Below are 7,030 nucleotides of genomic sequence, written 5' to 3' on the forward strand. Positions count from 1 at the left end.
ATTTTCAGTTCTCTACAATACTCTTCAATCAACACAGTTAAAATAATTTTCTGTTTGGTACGGTAAGTAATCAACCACTGTATGTTTCTTGAATGATGAGTCGAACAAGTAATTTTCACTTCTTTTGGACCCATACTACTTTAACAGTTTAAAGAAGATAATTTTTGTGTTTATTCACGTATTACCGAAATGTTGGTATAGTTTCATTGAATTACATTAGATAGACGAAATAAATCGTCCAGAATTCCAAACAACATGTTAACGTCACTTGGGAACATCTGCTTTTCAATTTTGTTTACATTTAAAATACTAACATTTTGCAAGAGCACAACCGCATCTCTTTTGAACGAGTCACTAAATCCCTCTATAATCTCAAATGTCGCCAACATGACTAGAAGCAATTACATGCATCCTATTCTCCAGTTCTGTTATTTTTGAAACCAAATACAGATAATTCCAAAACGAAGTCTGCAATAAACTTACAATTTAAAAAAAAAATGCTGCTTGGGATTTTACCATGTTGCAAAATCTGGCATCTTCCATTTCTGCCAACCAGTTTGACACGGGAACACAATTGTAATAACAATTCTTTGGAAAATGAGTGGAGGATATCTGAATTTGTATATATGTAGCAGGTGGCTTGAAGCAACTTCCTCAACTATTCAACATAAGCTCGGGATACAATGAAGTTGAAACATCTGGGAAGTTTCCTTTTGGATATGAACTGAACGAGTGTTTCATTTTCATTGACATACGAAAACAGTTGTTCGTTTATAACACAATGGCGTTAAGCTCTTTCAGATTCCTTTGCAAGACATCACCGAACAAGCTGAATTTATGAGGTCAGCAAGTAATGTGGATCAAATGTTGTCCCGTAATTCCCTTCTATAGTTAACAACGTATTAAGACATACAGGTCAGAATCAGTTACTAAATAGTTTACATTCTCAGGATTATTTGAAAAGCATGTTTGAGAATACGTTCTGCTGTTCCCAGCATCTAGAAACGCACATTCTACCAAACATATTTCTTGTTGAGATACTGGATCTTGAGTCTTGATCAAGACTGCGAACACACAGCGGCCTGAAGAGTCAATAGCATCGTCGCAGATTCGAGGCAAGTCCGATTTCCCTGCTAAGGACTTTTATTCTTGCTAGTATTTCGTTTGCATAACGTGGTATGTATTGTTCCCTTAGTTGTTTGGCTGTGGGAAGGTCTCCAGACCCTATCCAATAGAATAAAGAAATAGAAATATCAGAAAGAGGTATTGAAAATCATAGTTTTACTATCAGTGACGTTTTATTGATCGACAGTACATACGTGGTATTTGCATTTGAAGCCATTCCCGGACTGCAAGGTCGTCTACCTTCTACAGTGGGATGTTGGCTTTGAGTAATATGTCCTTGTTTCATGAATAAATTCTGTCTTTTCAGTTCTAGCTTTCTTTTGTTTACCTAACGACAAATCTGTTTTTGCTGCCTTTTCGATGTGGAAATGCTTAATTTATGTTCTAAATGATAATTACTTTTAAAGCAATGTTTTGAGACAGCACCTTTTTTTATCCCACTCGATACGAACATTATAAAATTTTCAAATATTGCTTACCGAAACCTATAAACTTTCACTCGCAAACTGTTTAGCTCTGATGCGCATGGTAACACTTGTCGAACGATCCATCTTCGCTACTACTCGCGAAATGTAACATGGCATTTGGTGAGCAGGGGTTGCGGATAGGTTATGCTGCGAAGGAGGTGGGATGCGAAGGGAAACTAACTCCGCCTTCATGTACTGTAAGTATGCAGTACAGGCAACAGAAACGTATGTTTTGAGCTGCCACGGGCTTCTGATAATCGGCTTCCTTTTTTGAACTGGAGTAGAAGGTATCCCTGCAATGCGCTAGCAATAGCATCATCACTTTTTTCGAAAAAATAGCACAAAAAGTTGTTGTGTGTGCAGTTGCCATGTAGAATATCAGGCGTAAAATTTTTCTCCAGAGTCTTGAACTGTCTCAGAACAAAAGTGGGGCATTCATATGACTCAATAATATTGTTTTCATTTCATTACACTTATACAGATGAGTTCTGCTGTGGTAACATTGCAAAAATCTGTAGACATGTGGGGTATTAACCACAACTGTCATATTGGAAGCTGTAATATTAGAGCTCAGCTACAAAGTAGACGACATTGCAGAGAAAAACGGCTAGTGGTACGCTGCACAATTGGCAACGAACATCTGATAGTCACTACGGCAGAAGTTTCCCAACTGTTGCCGACTGCTCCCGATCAGAACTAAGGAGCCCGCGCGCCGACTTATAGCTCCCACATAGTACTGACTAGTGATGGGCCAAACTGCGTTTTTCCGACATCAGTGATTTCTATGAATGCTACTTTTCAGTATCTGTCATTCTTAACTGTGATTTGTCGCAGTTAAGAATCGCAGTTAACGAATCCATTCTACCAATAAGACTGCTGCGACTGCTGTGACTTCTGCGACTTCTGTGATTTCTGTGACTCCTGTGATTTTTGCGATTTCTGTGACTCCTGCGATTTCTGCGATTTATCACGTTATGAAAAAATTACACTTGTCGACACAGAAAATTTCTTCTCAAGAAAACTGTCATTAGTAAGTATGTTTTAAATTTGTTCTTCCGCTGGCTTTAATTTTGTATTAAAGAAACAATTGTGAAAATATTAACAGTGTAATTAATACGCAAGTAGCCATACAGTACCGCAAAGTTCGTGTGTAGAAAACGAATTCTAATGTATTCTTATGTTCACAGGTACCTGAACTGCGTTTCAGTCACTCAGTATAGCGATAATTCAAAATATCGTCGTCAACATATCTGGAGAAATTGCCACTGCGTCTTACGACTGTCTTCGTCAGACGAGAGGTTAGTTTCTAAGTGTGTAAGACGTCATTAGAGATTTCCAAGAATATTAGCACTGTAGCATGAGAAGACAGACTGAGCTGGGATTTTCAGCCATCCTGTGAACAAGATTACAAACATTTCGTTTCGTAAGAAGCCCGGATTTAGTCAGCAATATTTGTGCCGAGTTACTTATTGTCCCCGGCCATCCTTAACCTTTCACTCTTTGGCGTTATACCCTAAAGAGATTTTCTGAAATTATGAAAATAAGAGGGATTGGATTGATTCGGGGGAGGAGACCAAACTGCAATGCGATGTCATCGGTCTCATCGGATTCGGGGAGGATGGGGAAGGAAGTCGGCTGTGCCCTTTCAAAGTAACCATCCCGGAATTTGCCTGAAGCGATTTAGGGAAATCACGGAAAGCCTAAATCAGGATGGCCGGACGCGGCATTTTTTTTTTTCGTTAGCCACTTTTTTTAATTGAACGAGGAAAAAAAACGACGCTAGAGTGATTTGAACCAACAAATCATGAGCTGGCATTTGATTCACATTCCATTACGCCGTTTTTTTCTTTTCTATACCTTTTAATCAATTAAAAATAAAACAAATGAAGTCATTTCAACAAAAACAAAAGGGTTAAATCAGAAAAACATATATAAAGGAATATGGCGTTAATTTTAACGTGCACACACCTTTTGTCCTCCATCACTTTTACATCGAGTAACGTTTAAATCCAAACAAGAGCGCCCACACAAAAAAAGGGGGGGGGGATTTCAACTCATCCAACTCCTTGTCGATGAAAAGCAAGACGCAGCATATTAGAAAAAATCTCTCGATAACATGGCATCCTGAGCCACGTCCAATGGGCTGTGGCCATATATTGGGAAAAATCACTCGGATCTGCGTCATATCCACTCACCATCACGTAGTGGACATAATGTCCAACAAGTCGGATGATGGCAGTGTTCTTCGATTGGAGAAAGAAGGTTGAATCGGGATGCAAGAGAATCTCCCCCGAGATAGCCGCCTCCGACGTCCTGAGAAGAAAAGCCAGTTGTCAGCGAAGCCATCTCCAATGACCATGACTGCAGGAGATCAGCCGATGATATAATGTATCAGTTTCATGGCAACGATTGCAGCGATACGTCACACTGAGGAAAATACGAAAAAGTCGCACGTTGGTAGGTACAATATCATGAACAACTTGGTACCACGAGGACGCCACTTCCATCGGGAAAATCGGGAGGCTAACATTAGACCAAACAATCTTCCAATTCGTTTCTGGTGACAGGGATTCCACAGAAGGAATACTGTGAGGAACTGGCCAGCGGCATAACAGAATTTTTAGGGAGAGACTCGTTTGGGAAAGGATATTTACTCCTAGATAACTGACTTCAAGAAAAAATTCCTTAACGTGCCTTAGTTTATAACTAATGCTACCACTATCTACTGGAAGTGTTAAACTCGCCGGTCGTATACAGTCATGAAGGCGAGCTGTAAGTGACTGGAGGGCGCGTAGACATGTTAAAACGGTGCGACGGATGAATAAGGCAGAAGCCTTAACACGTGTGTCAGGGAGGCCCAAACCTCCCAGCAGACGGGAGCGCTCCGTTACCCCATAACACACGCCAAAAATAGAGTTGCGCCAGATAAGCCTGCCAGTTAAACTTTGCAGCTTGCGGTACATCATCGCAGGAAGTGGAAAGATTTGTGCAATAAAATAAGCCTTACTTAGCACATATGTTTCCATGGCCCGGACCTTATGAAGAACTGAGAGAGAGCGACGCTCGTGTTCGATGATTGCTCAGTGAATCATATCCTTGACAGACTCCCAGTTGATCGTAGGGATCTTTAGCGGACAACTGTCAATGATAACAACTAATGATTGACGTCGGGTGACCTTCAAAGCCCATGGAATTTCAACAGCGTCAAAATCCTCGCAAACTGAGTGAGCGACATTTCTGGTCACTAACCCGCGCTTCCGTAAGACGACAAAAAGCATCCAAAACTTCCTTCAGCAGTGGTATATCATCATGGGTACGGAGAAGAACCATACCGTCATCAGCATATGCACGAACGGTAAACCTTTCTCCCAACAGCGACCAGCCACCCAAACGAGCAGCTATAGACCGCAATAAGGGTTCCAGAAACAGAACGTAGAGTGACATAGATAATGGACTCCCTTGAAGGACTCCCTGACTCACCGCGATGGGGGAAGTAAGACGGCCATTTACGTCAATGGACGCCCGAATACCTGTAATTAGAGAGCTAAACAGCCGTCGTGCAGCATCGTTAAAAGCAACAGTCACTCGCATAAGAAATCCACGATTAACGCGGCCGAACGCTTGGTGAAAATTAATGAAAAGCAAAGCGCTTGGCACGGGAATGATGGAAGCAATCGAAATGAGATCACGACATTCAGCAACAGGAGTCAGGAGAGTACGACCCGGAAGACAACTTTGATGGCTTGCGATGATGGTAGCCAACAAGACCGATAGTCTGCTATTTACCACTCGCACCACTATTTTATAATCATGATTGAAGAGGGTTATCGGGTGGACCCGATCCACACACAAACGTCCCTGTTTTTTGAGGATTAGGACAATTTTAGCAACCTTAAAGCTGGGCGGGAGAAGGCCTCCGTGGAATACTTCATTCATCATAGAAGTTATAGTATCTCCTATCAGGGGACAAAATCGAATATAAAATTCTTTGGGAAGGCCATCGAAGCCAGGCGATTTGTGGGAGGGAGAACGAGCCACGATATCACGTATATCATTGCGATGGAATACAGAGAAAAACTCTTCGTGGAGAGCTGGCGTAACAACACTATCAAGGAGGGAGGTAAAATCAAGAGACGGTGGATCGACTGAATCCACTTCAGTATAAAGTTAGGAAAAGTACTGGTAAAGTTCACGCATGATATCAGATTGGGAGGATCACTCACGCCCATTTAGAGAACGAATGGTAGTAAGACACGTCCTTTGAGATTACTTGTGAAGCCGAAGAAGATGATAGAGAGAGGCCAACTCATCCTGTACGATTGAACGAGGCTTGTAACGCAATCGAACATAATTCATTTGCCTACGTTTGAGTTGTAGAAGTTTTGCCTTCACACGGTGGACGTCTACGACTCTCAAGGGGCATCACGAACATTATCGTGATGATCGCGAAGGACGGCATAATAAAATTCCCTAGTTCGTCTTATTGCGGCCGCTTTTTCAGCGCTAAAATGCTTGAGTGTATTTCGAATCCGAGGTTTAGCAAAGGTAACACACCATTCTAAAATTAAGGGATAACGCACCAGGGACTGGATTGTCCGCCGTCATAGGTCTGCGATGATGCCTTCCAGAGAGGGGTCCGTGAGATGTAAGTTTTTTAGCTTCCATAAGGGGCGCGAAAGATTGACCCACTGCGGGATGTGGTTAAAAGTCACTGAAACAGCACAGTGATCAGTGAAACTGGCAGGAATTACATCAATCGATAGAAGCTGACTACTTATGGCGGCAGATAAATAAAAGCGGTCCAGTCGGCTACTTGGAGTAGCTGAAAAAAACGTAAACCGCAGCAATGTAGGATCTGCAAACCAAAGCATCTCGGAGAGGCAAAGACGTCACTATATCATTGAGTTCACGACGATATGTATAATTGGGGGTCTGATCTACACGACGTAAGACGCAGTTAAAATCGGCCCCCAACAGAGCCTGGCGTGTGTTCCGTCGGAGTAAAGAAACAACTTCTTCCTTATAAAACTGCGTGCGGTCGGATGAACGACTGGATTCAGATGGAGCGTAAAGAAGAATTAAGGTGTCATAAAAACTACAGCCTATACCGCGACCATCATCTAGCGTTTCTATCAGCGGGATTCCATCTCGATAAGCAAAGCCATACCGGTAGAATTTTAAGGCGCGACATTGAAAAACATAGAGTATCCATAAACTGGCGTAACGTAGCAAGCCGTAATTGGGAACATATCCTATTAACATTGAGGGTGAGAAATGTATATGCGTGCATCCGCTAGCACATGTAAGGTCAATGAAAGAACACCAAGGAAAAAGCACTCATCCCGCCCTTCTCTCCTCAACGTCCGGAGGCGGTGGAAAGATGGTATTATTCTAATCCTCCCCCACCGGAAGCCGAGGAATCCTCGTTTTTGTTTTTA

This window comes from Schistocerca serialis, chromosome 4 (assembly GCF_023864345.2).
Source record: "Schistocerca serialis cubense isolate TAMUIC-IGC-003099 chromosome 4, iqSchSeri2.2, whole genome shotgun sequence".
Taxonomy (NCBI): domain Eukaryota; kingdom Metazoa; phylum Arthropoda; class Insecta; order Orthoptera; family Acrididae; genus Schistocerca; species Schistocerca serialis.